The following is a 19,234-nucleotide window of genomic DNA, read 5'->3' as shown; positions in this document are numbered from 1 at the left end:
ATACGTTGCGACATATCAGGTGACGTCGCAAATTTGACACCCGTGATCTAGATGCTTTTCTTGTACTAAATTTTCCTTTTTATATGTGATTATTTATGGCTGGAGATTCTAAACAAGTTTTAGATCCTTTACTAGACAGTAATATTGTACAACTAACTTATTTCCTGACAGTTAGAACAATTAATCTGTGGAACAACTTGCCTCCAGAAGTTGTGAATGCTCCAACGCTGAAAGTTTTAAAGAAGAGATTGGACAACCATTTGTCTGAAATGGTATAGAGTTTCCTGCCTGAGTAGGGGATTGGACTAGATGACCTCCAAGGTCCCTTCCAACTCTGTTATTCTATTCAATTCTGTACAATAATCAGGTTAATTAAATGGCATAAACCTCATATATTTTCCATAGGTTAAAATGTTTTAATATATTGAAGTACATAAAACTGTAGGTCTATTTAGTGTTTAAATTATTTTAAATATCTTAACATCATTAGTCCAAAAACTGTTATTCCAAGAAAAATATCTTCTTTTATAATAGTATACATATTGAATTGTTTATTAATAACAATTGCATTCCACCCCAATCTGCAGACTTTCAGCACTATATAACAGAGCAATGCATAAAAGAACCCTAGTGAGTATCTATCTCCCTTAGAAGATTGAAATGTCCTCTCCCTGATTGCAGAATAGGTAAAGGCTATTCCAAGATTTTGGACCATAAATTCGTACAATAAGGAAACTTGGAATTGCTCAATTTTTGTTGATATTATGTTTTTTATGTTGATAGTTTGTATGTTTAATGCTACTTTTATATTGACTTGTTATGAACTGTCCAGTGTTTATGAACAGAGCAGCATACAAAGCATGCAATTAAATAAAAAACAATATTTTGATTACAAAATTTGGTCCACATGCTTAAGTAGCCTTACAATACACTTTCAGTTATCCTAAATCTGCAATTTTTAAATAATTGTTGTAAAGGCAATTAAACAGAGTTTAAAAAATGGATAGTATGAGTTTACAGTAGTTTTAAAATAAAGAATTGAAACACCCCATATTAACAAATCAATGGTTTTGAAGAATAAGTATGGTTCTTATGAAATTTAGATGAGATTATTTCAACAAAAGATTTTAGGTTTGTTAGATAACTTGAGAGAATATTTAGAAAACTTTTATAAAGCTAGAAGTGTAAAATGATAAATAGAATGTTTACACATAATATGGATTTGCCTTCATTATTGTCGTGTTTAACATTCATACATCTCTTCATATGGCTTTGAATGGAGTAATATGCTTTAAATATGTGGATATACTTTTTGGAATTTTGTACAAAAAATGGAAGTTATCATTATATAGAAATCTACAGATTTACTGGGCATAGAAAAAAAGATGTCTTGGAATCTGATTGTTTTTCAGAAATTATGGTCATATCAGGCTAAGAGAAGCATTATAAGAAGTTGGAAAAGTAGTACTATTCCAGATATTAAGAGCTGGATTCAAGAGATATTAATGTTGTTGAGAAGGCATTTTTATCTACTAATAAAAATGACTCAATATGTTCTTCTTTGGACTTTATGGTATTTTTGTAATGTTAGAGATTATTTTTAATGTAGATTTAGAAATTTGTTTGCTATCAGATGAATATGTGATATATAGATAGTTCTCTGCCCCTGCCCTTTTTGCTAAGTTGATTTAGTTGTATTTGTTTTATTTCATATATCTCTCTTTTTTTCTTTGTATTTCTTTCCATAAAATTTACGATAAATAAACTTAGAACAAAAAGGATGACTCTTTCATGATGAAAATACAGGGCCACACAGAGTTACAGTCTTGTGCACTTTTTACTCTTAGAAAGAATGGTCAACATTATTCCATGTGCTCAAGGTTTAATTCTGAGCTTAAAAATGAACCAGGTTTTTCAAACTTTTGCAAAACATTTGAGCTTTGTTTTCTGTTCATTTCCTTCTATCCTTTTTCATGCTGAAGAATTAAACAAAAAAGATCACACATTAAGCCAATACAGGTTTTTATGTTGTTACTAAAAGTAGAGGGGGAGGCTACCTTAGAAAAGCTATGTTTTAAAGCATTTTTTTTTGTTCTAAAAATTTTCATGAAGAAAAAAGCCAAAAGACTGAACAGTGGGCAAAAACACCTGAGAAATTTGCTAATAATTCTATAAGCATAAACATTAATTTCAGTGAGAATTAACACAAACTACAATGTTTTCCAAATTCTATGTTAGTAAAGATATGAGATCTGCTAATCCAATAGCATTTTATAGCTTTTCTAGTATTCAGGCTTATCCAACACCAGCTCCCCCCAAAATCTATTTTAATACACATTCATATTAACTATACAGATTGATTCATGAGTGAAAATGCCTTGTCCAAACAATATAGAGCGTTCCAACATATTATTGGTAGAGACCTGCATAATACACATGGTTTCTCCAGTGCTTAAAAAGTTAATTCAAGCATTTCTTCAAGGAAACAAATAGTTAATAGAGCCATGGCACTTGAAGGCTCTTTCATGAAATTATAAGAATTTCCCCCCGATAATACTTGAATCACCTCTAAAGATATTATGGCTGGAATCCTAGCCTTCAATTTTGCATTGAGAAGATGTATCTAAAAATGGAAGAAATGATACAAGATAAAAGCATATGTATATATATCAGAAAATGCGCACATTTCATTATATCAATCAAATTACCAGCAATTTATAAACAGAAGTACCTATTTTCCAGACAAAGACCAAATACCAAAAAAGCTTACCTCAGATAGGAAATATATGAAGAAAATTAATTCAATTAATTCTTCTATGCTCAAATAAATCAGTTAAACTTGATATTTACAAGAAAAAAACAAATTTTAAAAGATGTAAACTTCAGCGCTTTGGAATGCAAATATTTCTATCCATATGACTGCCTTCCAGCTTACAAAAAGACAAATTCTTTAGATCTTCAACGACAAACCTTGCTATATCCAAGTACAAATGCCACTCACACACTTCTGTATATATTTAAAAAACTGCTAAAAAGAAATGCACTAATGTAACAGATATTCAGATAGTCATTCAGACAACACTGTGTGAATCAAGAAAGAAGCTGATTAAAACCAACGATGAATTTGGCTAAAGCTGAAGTTAGTTATAAATAGGCATTTTTCTTTGGACTAACAGAGTATTACTTTGTATGGGGAAAACAGTGCTATCTTTATATTAAGAAATTGCAGAGAGAAGCCTAGCTAGTCAATATAGGTATGAAGTTCTCATTCTCTTTTCGTATTCTTAAATGTGAAAACAAACTATGAACAAAACATTATCTTAAATCTAGCATCACATCCCCCTCGTATCTGTTTACTTTACTCACCATTCTGGGAAGAAGGGAATACTGCAATGTTTTCTTTGCAGGAACTTGGGTCTGGAGCCTTAAACAGAATATGTACTCCTGACACATAAGCAGGCAAATTGCCCAGGACTTGCTGTGGAGAATTTATTTATACTCATTTGGAATTTCCTGACAAAATTCTCTCCTCCTGACCAGGCTCAGCTAATGGAGTTCCAATCCATTTTTAATTCACATCTTTCAACATACAAATATTTGATGATTATAATTCAGAAGAAAGTACGGATTTATGGAGAAAATATAATATGGCAGAATGCACACTGCATAAGTCACAAAAAGTAACACTTTTCTGATTATGTGAAATAAGCAAAACTGGGTAAGTAAGAAAGAAAGAAAGGTGCCCCAAACCTGGATAAGAATGAAAAAAGTGTCCCAGACTGGCTTCATTCCTTACCCACTTGACCCAACCTCCCAACAAGGGTAAAAACGATGGTACTGAAAAACACTGCTCAGAATAACCATCTCTCTTATGATCATGTTACGTACAGCATTTAAATAATTTTGGTTTTCTATACCACAGGCAGTCTGTATTTTGCTCGTATTTGCCCAGCCAGGCTTATAATTTAAAAGCTAAAAATAAATACTGTGTTGTGCTTTTGACAAACAGACTTCCTTAAGGATGTGGCTAAAAGCATGGCAAACACATTTTTAAATGGAAAAAAATATGATTGAAATAAAAAAATTGGCCTTATTAAGCTTGTCAACAATAAGCCCAAACTACATGTATATTTACCATCTAAAAACTGTTACATAACAACTTATGACTTCAGGGAAAGAAATGGTGACCTAAAACTGCAGCTGGTGAATAGATTTGTAATTCATCTCTGGACAAAGAGAGAATTTGAGATTATTATTTATTGTTATTTATATTAAAATTATTTGCTGCCCATCTCATTTCAGGTTTTCCCAGTTGCAATGTATGGCTGTGAAAGCTGGACCGTAAGAAAGGCTGAGCGCCAAAGAATTGAGACCTTTGAACTATGGTGCTGGAGAAAACTCCTGCGAATCCCCTGGACTGCAAGGCGTTCAAACCGGTCAGTCCTAGAAGAGATCAACCCCGACTGCTCTTTAGAAGGCCAGATCCTGAAGTTGAAACTCAAATACTTTGGCCACCTAATGAGAAGGAAGGACTCACTGGAGAAGGGCCTAATGCTGGGAAAGATTGAGGGCAATAGAAGAAGGGGACGACAGAGAATGAGATGGCTGGATGGAGTCACTGAAGCAGTAGGTGTGAACTTAAATGGACTCCAGAAGATGGTAGAGGACAGGAAGACCTGGAGGAACATTGTCCATGGGGTCGCGATGGGTCGGACACGACATCGCAATTAACAACAACAAAATCTCATTTCGAGATCACACACAAGTGCTCTAGACATCTGCTCCTTGTAAGGAAACTACAAGTCGAGAACATGGCAGAGCCATGTTGGCACCTTCAAAAGGTCAGCAGATTGGCATATTTCTTTTTCTAATAATTTTCTAAAGTGCCTTTATTATTTTTGATAAATAACTCAAACTGATGAACATATATAATACTTATTTTCCCCCCAACCTCAGCCCTGTGAGGTGAGTTGAACTGAGAGACAATGACTGGCACAAGGTCACCCAGTTGGCTTTCACGTCTCCTGGTTTCTTGATCAGCACCTCAGTCTGCCTCTCAATGTTTTTAATGGACTTTTAGAACTGAATGATGGGGCTTTGAGGATTTGTTTATAGATAAGAAATGGGTAAGTGAAGAAAACATGTATTTTAAGATGAGGTGGTAAGCTATTAAAATTATTAATATTTGTGAGGAAGATGGGAAGTCACCTCTTTATGTATTCCTTTTCTTCTTCACTATATTTGTACTTTTTTCCCTTTTGTTTTTTCTCTTCTGCACTTTTAATTTTTATTCTTTTTCTGTTTGCATTGGTTTTTATCTCTTTAATTATAATTTGTAATAACACTACTATAAAAATAAAAGCTGTTACATTTATAATTATAGATCTAAAGCCACATAGCCTGTGTTCATAAGGCAGCAGTTATTGAAAACTGTTAATAAGGCAGGATAGAAATAAAACTAACCCACCCATTTTAGACTAGTAAATAATTGACAATTTAGGTTTGCTCTTATGGCAGAGTTCAAAGTCTCGGGGTTTCAAGAAATTTTCTGCCCCAGAATCTGGCAGCACAGTTTTAACAGCTTCGGTCTGAGAAATATTGCCTTAATACTGTTTGCAAAAGACACTATATTCAATTAATTCTGCCTCTAAGAAGTACTGCAAGAACAAATTTTCAACAAAATCAAATCCAATTATTTTCCTCCAAAAATATTTCTACTTTCTCTCTCATACAGGATAATTCCCGGGTTATAAACTCTTATGTTTATATTTTTAAGTGAAAATAAATGGAAAGAGAATAAATACCAATTTCCACTTAATTGTATAGTACAGTGGTTCTCAACCTTTTTAATGCCGCGACCCTCAACCGGTCGTAAGTCGAGGACTACTCAACCGGTCGTAAGTCGAGGACTACTCAACTGGTGCAGCACCGTTTGCAGAATGGGACTTTTGGCGGGCTCAGCAGGGCAGAGACAGCCTGGACAATTCCTATTGTCAATAGAATAAAAGGGAGTAGCACAGCTAAGGAAAAGGGGAAAAAATGGCAGACTGCGTTGTTTGGTGACCCCTGTGAAATGGTCATTCGACCCCAAATAGGGTCCCAACCCGCAGGTTGAGAACCACTGAATTAGACTCTATTCAAGAGAGTCTATTCTATTGGCTTTCAAAAGCCAATAGAATAAAAGGGAGTAGCACAGCTAAGGAAAAGGGGAAAAAAATGGCGGACTGCGTTGTTTGGCGACCCCCGTGAAATGGTCGTTCGACCCCAAATGGGGTCCCAACCCACAGATTGAGAACCACTGGATAGTAGTTTATAATTGAGTATCAAACCGACTTTTAACATTCAAGTTAGAAATCCATGGTATACAGGGGGAAAAAAAAGTAGATGGGTAAAGACTTGTCCCGGGGAGGTAGTGAATCAGTGGTCACAGTTAGATTTTATGGCCCACCAGGCACAGCAAACCAAATGCCTTCTAGATCCAGATTGGCAGCTATCGCTCACAAGCATGGGCAGTTTTCCACCAGTTTATCCTGAGCCTCAAAAGAGGGGTTAAGGAATTGGTTGTCCACTGCACACATTAGATATGAAAAGCACACCATCAATAGAAAAACACAAGAAACAAAATCATGCTTATAGGTGTAACACAGACAATTACTGATTTTTCCTCCTCTATTAAACTAATTTGCTGTGTATTAATATAAAGAAACCGGAATCCAAATAGTGGATAACAAATGTCTGCTTACAGAGCGTAGATATTTAGTTGGGGAGGCAAATGCAGCTTTCTTGCTTTAAGAGGCCACAAACCCCCACCCCCTTTTGAGCAAATCCCAAGAACTGTGCAGAGATAATTTTCTTCTCATTGTCAGGTATTATGGTGTGTTGCTGTGCAGATGATTGTCTGAAAAACAAACCAGCTTGGCAGGAAGGAATGTTGGTATTGCTCTCTCTCACATAAGCATAATAATTGCTGGTCCCAAGGTGGATGCGTGGTTTTATATACACCAAAAAAACTAAAATTCAAATAGGTTTTGTCCAAATGACAGAACCATGTTCCAATAGAGTTCATGTATGTAGTCACGCTAAACTTGTTGACTGGCTTCATTAGATGTCAAAAGTTCAATGAATCGCCATATCAGCACAGCATAGCATAGATAACAGGAAGTATGTATAGGAACATTTTCATTTGTGCCAGCATGAAAGGCTATTAATAAAAAGACAACCAATAGCCACAAATACAGAGATCTCTCTCTCTCCACCATGACATGTGCCATATTCTGTTCTGTAGGGCCTAATACTTCTCAAGCTATTCTGTTGCTTGCTTTGAGGGATGCCTGTCTCTACTATTCATGGAGGGATTATCTTATGGAGAGTTAACTGAACAACATTCTCCCCCAACTTTTGAATGTAGGACTGAGTTTTCCAAGTCCAAGTCCAGGTAAGGGAGCATTTCAATGAGCATCAGCTCATCCCTGCGGTGCCATGTGTTGTTACCACAGAGAAGGAGATGTCGGGCTCTAGCTTCCATACATGGACTAGAAAAAAAAAAAACCTCCTGATGGGAGATTTTGTTTCTCGGTATAGGCTGAGTAAGAACCCTGGGGGAACCCACAGGTAATCGGTTTAGTTTAAAAACTGCCTCATCTAGCAGTTTCCATTCCATCCACAATCTGAGAGACCTTTAAAATGTTTGATGAACGTTGTAACTTCTCCTCATAACCCATTTAGACTTCAAAAGGTAAAATGCATGAAACCAGCACCACCACCTTTTTTTCTCTAAATCCAGTACTTGATTTTTGTCGCTAGGCAGAAGTTGAGATTGCTGACAAAAAGCTGAAATGTAAAGTACTCTTGGGGGCAGCATAGTAGATAAGGAACAGGGCATAGCAGAGTGGAGCCAGGAAAGCAAAGAACATGCCTCCCTTCCTTCTCCAAGCTGTTGCCCAGATCTCCTCAAAAAGAGCAATCACTGTTTCCTAACAGAAACAGCTGTAGGAAAAGAAATTTGCAAAAACATTTGAAACTCTGATCTTCATTCTGATAAAAGGGCTTAGAGTCCAGCCTATTTATTGCAATCACTTTTTTGGGGGAAGCAATTTTTTCCCCACTATTTTATGTTCAATAGACTGGAAAAAACATTGCTTTGGGACTGTTTCCAAGGAACGAAAACCCCCAAACCATGAGACGGGCAGGAAACTGGGATTTCTCCCCTGATGTTTCTTATGCTTTTGAGTCAAACTTGACTCCAGCAATTGGATAAGTCCCTGATGTTTTCTTGGCAACATTTTCAAAAGTGGGTTGCCAGTGTCTCCTTCTTAGGGATGGGAAATAATAACTGGCCTAAAGTCACCCAGTTGCAGCAGAAGCAGAACTAGAAATCATGGTTTTCCAGTTTCTAGCCTAGTGCCTTTAATCAAAACACCAAACTAACTTCTTCACAATTTTTTTCTTTTCTTTCCTTGGCTCCAAGAAAAAGGAAAAGAAATTCAGGTCAAACATTTGACACAGCTTGCCAATGACTCCTACAGTGGCCAAGAGTTCCAAATGCACATACCTCATCAGACCTTAAATTTCATGAAGCAGAAACCTGTCAAAGTTCATGTTTTTCGTTCCTTTGGCTAGAATGCCTTCATATGCATTATTAAGGACAAATCCAGACCAAAGTGCAATAGACAATCATTTGACTTTAAACCCTCTGAATCACATTTCTTAACCTTCTTATCACTGACTATGTAAAGCATAAACTTGCTTCTTGCTTCCTCCTCACATTCTGTCCAGACCACCTTCTGGATCCTTTCTAGAACACTTTCTTAAATCTCTCACCTTTCTTTAATCTCTCCTTGCTGTCTTAAAGCTCCCATCTACAAGCAATTATCAATCATTAACTTTCTTACAAACAATAATACACATTATTAAAATCAAGCATTGTTGTGAGCATGACAGCTGCCTTTACTCCATGTGTTCATCCCTTACAAGTTTTTATAAACAGAAGGGCAGAATGGCTCTAGCATTAACTATAATATCCCTTAATGCAGAGGTCCCCAACCTTTTGGCACCAGGGACTGGTTCCATGGAGGTTTTTCCATGGACTAGAGGGGGCCTAGTTTTGTGTGCTTCCTGCATCCCACGGTTGCTGGCATTCTGTGGCCTGGTACTGGTCCACAGACCAGGGGTTGGGGACCCCTGCTTTAACGCTTCTCAAGTAGTTATCTTTAATTGCTTCTCCTGGGCCTTTCTTTCAGAAAGAGAGGAAATCTCCTACTCTCCCCCAGCTACCTATTTGCTCTGTTTTCTTACAACAGTTAGTACGTAGAATTTATCCAACTGACACAACCCACCTCCTCTCGTTGTACAAGAGGGTGCCCAGATTCAGTTGGTATCCTGTCTGGGCCCATGGAAATCACAAGCACAAAGGTAAGTTTTGTATCTTTACTAAAAGATACAAAAGGGGTTTTAAACAGACTTCTAATGGCAAAAACATTTAACAATCACAGTCCCTCCTTCCTGGTCAAAATACCACACAAATTCAACCAGCTTAAATTAGAGGCAGTTACTGGACTTCTAATGAGCAAGTTACTGGGTCAAACAAATGTAGTATAAGAGTCAAGGGTCACTACTTGAGAAGACAGGCTAAGGAACTGAGGAACACAGTGAAGAGTTGTCACCAAATGATCTGTGAGACACACAACTCCCCTTATATAAGAGAGGCGTGACCCAAATTTGTTCCTTTAGCAGGACAGGATTCTTTTTGGCCAATAATCTTACTAGGTGCCTTTGTTTAGCCCTCCTCTCTTCATGGCAGGCTCTTGCACTGGAGGGAACTGTTAGCTCCACACATTTGTCTTCTGAGGCCAGTAATAACTGCCTCTGGTTGCTAGACAACTGCCTATAACTCTTCCACTTGAATCCCCTCAGGCTGATGACCCTCCTGTAATTCTTCTTTATCCCCGAAATTCTGGGAATTGAAATCCACACATCTTAAAGTTGCTAAGGTTGAGAAACTCTGATCTAGTGAGTTTCAGCTGACCATGACAGTTGTGTCAATAGTTCCTCCAATCTAGCTGAAAAAGCCTCCAACTCTGGCCATTCTTGCGGGGGTCCACAATGGTCCATGTGTCATGCTACAGGTGCCCACACTCCTGTAGGTGACCACTCCAGGACTTGGTTCTGAGGACATTTTTCTCCTTTTTGTCTGGCTTCATCACTTGTTGACTGTGCCCATTGTTGCTGTTAATTTGTGAATCAACGCTTAATTTAGAATCTGCAGGATGGATACCAAAGAACGACAATACTAAGGGAGATACCAGGACAGTAATAAATCTTGAAAAACGTTTATTAAGAAATTGCCCTGAATATACTTATAGCATCAGAAGGATACTACTCCCAGATGTCCCTAAACGTTAAACCACTGAACTATACATTGCAGTTCATCAACAAAGAATCTTCCAGGTTTTGATTGTTTTCCTCTACTCAAGGGACTTCTGGCTCCCCAGATCTGGACTGGAAAAAATGAATGACCATGAAAGGGAAGAAAGGGTTTTCCTGTAACTTTTTTCCTCCACTTATTAGTCACCTCCATTATTCTTACTAAATCATTTTTTTCCAGTGCAGACTACATCTGACAGGGTTTAAAAAGATATTCTGAGTCTTGAGCATTTCAAATCTTATTCTTTAGCCCTTTCTATTTGCTCACCAATTCTGACTGCTCTTAAGTCTGAATTGCAAACTCAGATACTGACTCGTGGATGATGAACCAAAAGAAGCAGCAGCAACCAGACCACAGTCTGCACTGAAAGGGACGGTGGAGCAATAATCACAGGTATCTTGAAAGACCCTGGAAAAGGAGACAATTCTGTTTCTTCTTGAGGACAGGTATTGACTAGTGTGTTTCTGTTATACTCTACATTTTTCAAGCAGTAAGTAAGCAAGCAAGCAGTATTCTTCATAAAAAGAAATCGGAAAAATGCAAATGGAAGAAATCACCACTTTTGCTAGCTCGTCCATTTTAGCTGCAATTCCCAGATGACTATGCTGCTGGAAATTCTAGATACTGTATTACTCATACTGTTACAGGTTGCTAAGCTGGAAAAAAAGGATATAAACCATGAACCATGGTGGCGCAGTGGTTAGAATGCAGTATTGCAGGCTATTTCTGCTGACTGCTTGCAGTTTGGCGGTTCAGTTTTCACAGGCTCAAGGTTGACTCAGCTTTCCATCCTTCCAAGGTTGGTAAAATGATGACCCAGAAGGTTAGAGGCAATATGCTGACTCTGTAAACTGCTTAGAGAGGGTTATAATGCACTATGAAGCAGTATATAAGTCTAAGTTCTATTACTATATAATTTAAAGGTAGCATATTACAACTGTGCAAAGATAACAGGAGCAATGGCCACAACAGCCTTCCACAACAGCCCCAGTTTCTCATGTGACACCTTGGGAAAATTTAATTAATTAATTAATCACAGAATGGTAGAAGAGTGGGTAACAAAGCAATAGCAGAAGCACCAGAGTCATATTTTGGCTCAGTCATCTCCAAGACAGAGTACATCACTAGGTAATTGTGAAAAGCAAAAGCAGTATTGAAACTTGAGACTGACAGAAACATGCTCAAGGAATGCCTATTTATTTTGAATGAGTTTCATATTCCAGAGCCAGATCAATTGCAGTAATTGCCAAGTCAGTGTGGATTTGTCCAAAAGATATCTAGCCAGAATAATCTTAACTTGTATCTTAATGAGGTACCTTCCACAGTGGATTGTAGAATTGCTGTAGATATAATTTCAGCCAAGCATTTGACAATTTATCCCATGATGTCTGATGAGAAAACCATTTCAGTATGGAGAGCCTGACAATTAAGTAAGTACATAACTAGATTAAAAACCAAAGCTGCTAAAAATAATTGGGGGGGAGGGGAAACAAAACTGTGTGATGAAGATCCATGACTTAATAGCCACTAATGAAACATTTTTGGAATAGTTGTTGATAAGACACTGAATGTGAATTTGTGGTGTTAATGGCTGCAAAAATAGGGAAAAAAGTTGCATCGACAGAGGTATAGCTTCCAAATCACAGGAAGCAAAAATATTAATTTCATTCTGTGGTGATAGTATATGAATTTTATCCAGAAACACTGGACTAGGCTTAGAGAAAGGCAACAAAAGACATCAAACAACTAAAAGCTAAATCCTTAAAGACTGAGGGAGTTAGGTATATTTAGCCATTTGAAAATATAACTGAGGATGAATATGATAGATAACACCAAGAGAAAGAAATGTCAGGAACAACTGTCCATTGTTCCAGAGCTTAAGAAGCAAAATGTGCTGTGCTTTCAGTTGCAGAAAGAGAGATTTTGATTTGTCAGAAAAGTGTTAGAAAAAAGCTTCCTAATAGTAACTCAATAACAGAACAGAGAGATCAACACCTTGTTGTTACTGTGACAGTAACAACAGACATCTATGGCAGTGGTTCTCAACCTTTTTAATGCCGCGACTCCCCAATTGGTCATAAGTCGAGGACTACCCAACTGGTCATAAGTCGAGGACTTTCCCTGCCCGAGAGCACTGCACATGTGTGGTGCCGCCCCCTGCGCCAACCAAGGCGTAGCTGGCAAGGGGCAGCGACGGCATAGGGCGACCACCGGCTGGGCCACCAACTGACCCAGCCCAAGGTAGGTAAGGCACCCGCCGGGCCCCACGTGCGCCAGCAACCCTCTCTGCGCCCGCCGGCCTTCCACCTCCCACCCCTGGCCCTCTTTTACTTACATTTTTAGTAATTGCTCAGCAGGGAGGGGTGGAAACTTCCAGACAGCTCGCCTTCGCTGCAGACAACTTGCAGCACCGTTTGCAGAATGGGACTTTTGGCGGGCTCAGCAGGGCAGAGACAGCCTGGACACTTCCTATTGGCTTTTGAAAGCCAATAGAATTAGACTCTATTCAAGAGAGTCTATTCTATTGGCTTTCAAAAGCCAATAGAATAAAAGGGAGTAGCACAGCTAAGGAAAAGGGGAAAAAAATGGAGGACTGCGGACTGCGTTGTTTGGAGACCCCCGTGAAATGGTCGTTCGACCCCAAATGGGGTCGCGACCCACAGGTTGAGAACTGCTGATCTATGGGGAACACTTCAGTTTGGATTCCAGCTCTGATAAAGGGTTGGATTCAATGGCTTAAAGACCCCCTTCCAACTCTATTATCCTAGACTACACTGGTTTTCAAAAGCAGAAGACATTTAGCCACCAACATAAATTTCTGCCAAACCCATAAAATCTAGGCAATATATTTCCAGAAGTTTCTTTTGAAATTATTCATGTTGAAAATGTTCTTAGTAAAGTTTCTTTTCTCTCCAGAAAATCAGTTCAGTTCAGTTTACTGATGTAGTCAAAACCCTATGAGTACAGCAACCTGCATTTATTTTTTCACAAAGACTATTTTTCACTACTTCTGGAAGATCTGATTCTCCCAAAAGCAGAAAGAGTGTAAGCATCTGAGCCAGTGAGTAGAGGTCCATGAGGTTTACCAGCAGTAGTTATAATTACACTTTTTATTAACTTCATTTTATTTAGTTTACAAAGTTAACAGCGACACACATGCCCTTTAGCTTCAGTTCTTAAGAACACCTCCTGGAATTGGTTAGGCAGAAAAAAAACATGGTTAGTGAGCAGTTCATTAGATTAATATTTCTGGCCAGACAGTGGAGATTTTAACTGTCTATTTCCAGTCTTTGTTGTTGTTACAAGTCATTGGTCATTCTTCCCACTCTTCTTTTATATTGCTGTAAAGAAGTACAACACTTTTCCATCCAACTATGAATTCTCAACTACAACACCCAAGACAAATATTAAAACAAGAATAGCAGAGGCCAGTAGTTCAGAGCAAACATAAGAACTAGGAAAAAATATTCTAGAACAACTCAACAAAACAGTTCACAAATTGTGCAACCAAGATCACAGATAAAAATTATGTATTTCAAGAAAGGATAGCAAGTTAATCCTGAATTTGTTACCTGGCTAGAATGGTTAACAGCAAGTCAGTTCACTTAACATGCAGATTCAAACCAGCAAGTCAATTCACTTAACATTCAGATTAAAATGGGCACTGATTCCCACATTCAGTCTTCTTCTGATGTACTGAATCCTTATTAAAAAAACTCTTGATATTCTTGCAAAACATTAAGGGACAGGAACCCCAAGACTCTCTGTGGAGGGAGAAGAGAAACAAGGCAGGAAGCTAGAGAAGGCTCTAAGGGAAAGTAAGTCCTTTTGTACGGTGGAAATTCAAGCAGCCATCAGGATGCATTGCAGAGGTTTTCTCTAAATATAACAAAGCAAGCAGAATTGAGGTCATATAGAAGTTGAAAATGAGTCACAAGAAAACAATGTGACAAGGGAATGTTTGCGTTTACTTTATTCCAAGGTAGAGAGACCAGATTTTGTTCTGCTTTCTTCTCTTCTAAAGAGTAACACCACATGGTGCAATCCTTTCTGCAAGAAATATGTCACGGGTTAGAAGGGACAAGAAAGAACAAAGAATCTTCCATTAGATGGCTTTATCATAGCTTGGCCTTTTGTGGATAAACAAGACTGTCTTCAGTTCTATAGCTAATCTGATCCAAGAGTAATTTTAAACAAATATTAAGGTAAGTTATTTACACCAAATAATTTAATTGTTTCTGATAACATAAGCCTCTGCTTTGAGTTAGCACAAGGAATTGTCGACTGTTGAACATAAAAAGGAAGATCTGCTCTGCAAGAAAAAGAAAGAAAGAAAGAAGTTGAAATGAACCTGGATGGATGGAGGGAAGGAGGCAGTTTGTCACTTTTCCTAAAATAATGTCATTCCTACATGGAAGCAGAAGATAGAAAGACAGATGTGTAAAGGCTTTGATGCCACCTTGGAGAAGCAATATGAAGAGAACCCAGCGAAAGGGCAGCCTGCCAGAGGTGGGGTATAATGGGTTGAGCAAAAGTGGAAGATCCTGTAAAGCCAGCTAATTGCGAGGCCCTCCCGCTCCAGCAGTTAAAGAAGGCAGATTTAAGCATAGAGAGGATTTGACTTGCAAGCTTGATAAGTCTATCAAATAAATGAACCCAAGCCAGGTAAGCATGGTCTTCCTAGGTTTTAATCAGTTAAATGTGATAAAATATTTACCAGTTCCATGTAGAAAGGAAAGAAAAAAGGAAAAGAAAAAAAGTCATAAAATAAGGCACTTGCAAATGAGAAACATTTGCCAATTATCATTAAGAAAGAAAGAAATCTATCATTTCCATTAAATTAAGAGTAAAAAATTTCAAGAGGCAAAAATAGGAGAAGCAAATAACAGCATATTATCCAAATGTACATACAGTACTATTGCTTGCTTCTTATGGACTTAATGTAGAATTACTGATTACAGTTTGCCAGTTTTCAGCACCTTAATAATTAATTTTAAAAAGTCTTTTTTAAAAAATGAAGATTTAATTCCAGAGCAACATATAAGAATATTGTTTCTCCACCTGGGATTTATTACATACAATCATACAATCTTAGTCACAGAGTTGGAAGGAACCACCAATGTCATCTAACCCAACCCCCTGCTCAGTACAGGACTGCCTACTCACAGAGATTGAATACGCAAGGTGATTTACAAATTGAAAAAACAAGATACCAAAAATTAGAAGTTTAAAATTAATACTAAGACCCATTGATAATTAAAGGCAAGCAAAAGAGGTACATACCATATTTTCCAGCGTATAAGACGACTCGACATATAAGACGACCCCTGACTTCAGAGACGATTTACATGGTTAGAAAGTCATCTTATATGCCGGAAAATACCGTATTTTCCGGTGTATAAGACGATTCGGTGTATAAGATGACCCCTGACTTCGGAGACAATTTGCATGCTTTAGAAAGTCGTCTTATACCCCGGAAAATACGGTACTTATAAATTTGCAGTTCTTAAGAGAGTACATTTCATAGCTAGAAAACCACACCAAAAGCTCTCTCCTCCATGCAAGATATATGACTCGGTGACAGCAGGGATATCTTCAAAAGAATCTCCTCTCAAGATTCTAGCATTCAAACAGGCTCAGCATGGGAAAGAGGGTCCCTCAAGATATTTAGAGTCTAAGCAGTTACACTTAAAAGACCATGCCATGATTTTTTTCCCTTTAAATTCCCAATCTCGATTGCAGCTTTCCATCTGTCATGCGCGAACAACCAACTCATGTATGTAGAGTTCAAACAAGTTACTTTGTTCTATTTCTATTTTACTAGGATCTCCCCAGACTAACGGTACTTGACTAACAACTATTTGCTTAGTGGCCATTCGAAGTTACAATGGCACTGAAAAAAAGCAACTGATGATCCTTTTTCACACTTACCACTGTTGCAGCGTCCCCGTGATCATGTGATCAAAATTTGGATGCTTAGCAACTGGTTCATATTTATGATGGTTGCAGTGTCCCAAGGTCATGTGATCACATTTTGCCACCCTCTGACAAGCAAAGTCAATGAGGAAGCCAGATTCACTTAAGAACAGTGTCACTAACTTAATAACTGCAGTGATTCGCTTAACAACTGTGGCAGGAAAGACTGTAAAATGACATAAAACTCACTTAACAACTGTCTTGCTTAGCAACAGAAATTGTGGGCTCAGCTGTGCTCATAAGTTGAGGACTATGTAGTAGCTTTTGCCTGGGAAAGACTAGATAGGATTCAAACGATTTCAAGGGGTGGGGGCAGTCCGAACTTTGCTCTCTTGTGTTTACATAGCAAGTGCAGAGTAATTTCCCACTTAAGCCCCCCCTCCTGACTACGAGGGTTGCTCTCCAACACCATCCAAGCAATTATGGGGTCCAACTTGGCTTAGCTTTTTGAGATCAACCAATGTGGGTTTAATTGTGCAACGTCAATATCTCAAATTGTGCCTAGTAAGCACCTGGCAACCAGCACAAACTCTCAATACAAGCATTACACAATTCCCTACTATCTGCAAGATTTAGTGCTTAGTGGCTGTGTTTTGCACCAACTGCAACTTTTGTACATTTTTCAAGTGCAGCAGGCAAAACAGGACGGAACCAAAACATGGATAATTTTAATCAAATCAGCTGGCTCAGGAAAGTTACAGCTGCGCTAACCATAAATTGCGCAAACATGTTCCATGCCTCAGGTGCCCTTGGAGAATTATTCAGTGACAGATGAGGAGCAAGGAGTATTCTTAAGTCTTCCAAACTGCTTCAAATGTGCAATCTTTGTTGTCAGTCTACAGGTGTTAGTCTAAGTTATTCATACTATTTTTTCTCATTTTTCTGTCTTATTCATATGCAAAACTAAAACGCACACCTAGAAGCAAAATTAATGTGCCACAATTTTTTTTTAAAAGTAAGAGAACAGCTACCATTTAAAATTCTTGTCCGGGTCTTCCTTTTTTCAAAACACAATTTCCTATTATTACAATTCAGAATGAATTGTGAAAAATCTTATTCAGAAATCTAGAATGTTAAGATCAAAACAATATATTCTTAGCATCACCTAAGAAATACTAATATTCATCAAAATAATAACAAAGGGTGGATAGAAAAGAAACCAAACATTATTTCAACTGCACAAAATAAGTGCAAACAAAAGTCTTTTTTATTTCATGCATCGTGCTCACATGAATTATTATTATTTAATATCAACAACATAGGGATATTTTATGTTATGTCAAAAATCCTTCAGGTTTTCTGAACTGCAATTTTTATCTTCTCTAATCAGTAGTTGAGTTTACTCTGAGTAGTAGCTTAGTATAATTTAAAGAAACAGAAATTCCATTTTAGCGTCATTATACAATCTTTCTGAATGTGTAAATTATTTCCAAGTGAATACCTAACAAATCTGGTAGCTGTATAACTCATCACAATTTTAACATTTTTTTTAGCAAACAAAAAAGCTGAAAATATTAAATTCTAAAGCCTAGGCTACAAAGAACCAATATGATTTATTCGTGTTTTTTTTTTAAAATCTGGTTTAAATCAAGAAAATCTGATTTGGTTTTAAATTTCTTTTATGTCTGACTGTAACAGTTACTGCCGATAATTTCTCAAATAAGCTACATATGTAGTCCCTTTATTACTACAGAAAGAAATCCACAAGTAAAATATCAAAAGATATCCACTCACCTTGCTTTGTAAAATGACACTGTTAAATTAATTAACACACCTACATACTTTTGGAATCCTTACAAACCAAAGGGTGTGTATGACATATTTGCAATTCAGCGCCTACTCCCAGGGTTATCAAATAAGCAGCAAGAAAATACAAAGGGGTATGAGAAGGAACAGCAGAATGCCCCATAAAAGGGGAACAGAGAATAACTCATTTCACATCCAGGAATATGAAATTGCAAGAAATATTTTGAAACCCTCCAGTTTATCAATACTTGAAACCTATTCCCTAAAGAAAATGATATTTTTTTATTTCCTGCAAGCATAATCTCTTAAATTGGGACACTTTTTTCAGTAATTGGAAAGAATTAAAAGAAAATATTGCACATAATTTTTATGTTTGAAATCAACTCACTAATGTCAGTGTGGGTTTTTCAATACATAACATACCTCATGGGATTTATGAAGTAACTTCTATATCCACTATGGCCCATTTGTCAGCCTGACATAAAAATGCACCAGAGGATAGTGAATGGACTTAAAATATAACTCAATATAAAATATAACATGCCTTAGATTTTACTAGACGTCTCTTGTAGGTTTGCTTTAGTATTTTAATGCTAAGGACAGCTCTTCACCACCGTCATCATAGAAGTCTTTTATTTATTCAATTTTAGATACCACTCATGTCACTGTCCAAGTGACTCTTGATGGTTTACATATGCAAAGAATAAAATCATATAAAAGAAATATAATTAAAAACAAAATTAAAACAGAGTGAAAATAAAACAAGAGCAGAGTTAAAAAGACAAGTTAAAAAGTTTAAAAAAAAAGGCAGAGGGAGCACACTCAAGCCATCAGCCAACCATAGGATTGTATACCACTCTTTGACCACCAAGGGCCAAAAGACTGGTGGACAACCTCACCTTTGGGGGCAAGGTATTCCATACAGTGGGGGCAAGAGCAGAGGAGGCTCTTTTCCTAGACCCTGCCAATTAAAATTCTTTAGCCGATGGAATCTATAACGTACATTTCCTGACTTTAACCCAGTGGTTCTCAACCTGTGGGTTGGGACCCCATTTGGGGTCGAACGACCATTTCACGGGGGTCGCCAAA

General features: G+C 37.5%; 1 protein-coding gene and 1 long non-coding RNA gene across 4 annotated transcripts in view; one reads left to right on the top strand and one right to left on the bottom strand.

The window, feature by feature from the left end:
• The window catches only part of KANK1 (KN motif and ankyrin repeat domains 1), a 145,732-nt gene that overhangs the window by 26,991 nt on the left and 99,507 nt on the right, over nt 1-19,234 (bottom strand). Inside the window, exon 1 of one of the 3 annotated variants that reach the window (XM_039362302.1) lies at nt 3,367-3,463. The exons of the other annotated variants lie outside the window; for them this stretch is intronic. The gene's annotated coding sequence lies outside the window, so the exon portion shown is untranslated. Of the gene's footprint in view, nt 1-3,366; nt 3,464-19,234 lie in introns of those variants that run through there. 3 annotated transcript variants of the gene reach the window in all.
• Nucleotides 13,996-19,234, top strand: part of LOC120316563 — a 43,736-nt gene continuing 38,497 nt past the window's right edge. Inside the window, exon 1 of the long non-coding RNA XR_005558999.1 lies at nt 13,996-14,628. This is a non-coding gene — a long non-coding RNA (uncharacterized LOC120316563). The remainder of the gene's footprint in view (nt 14,629-19,234) is intronic.

This window comes from Crotalus tigris, unplaced genomic scaffold (genome assembly GCF_016545835.1).
Source record: "Crotalus tigris isolate CLP2741 ecotype Arizona unplaced genomic scaffold, ASM1654583v1 scf7180000019422.807890, whole genome shotgun sequence".
Lineage (NCBI taxonomy): Eukaryota > Metazoa > Chordata > Lepidosauria > Squamata > Viperidae > Crotalus > Crotalus tigris.
This window is presented reverse-complemented; position numbering and strand designations above follow the sequence as displayed.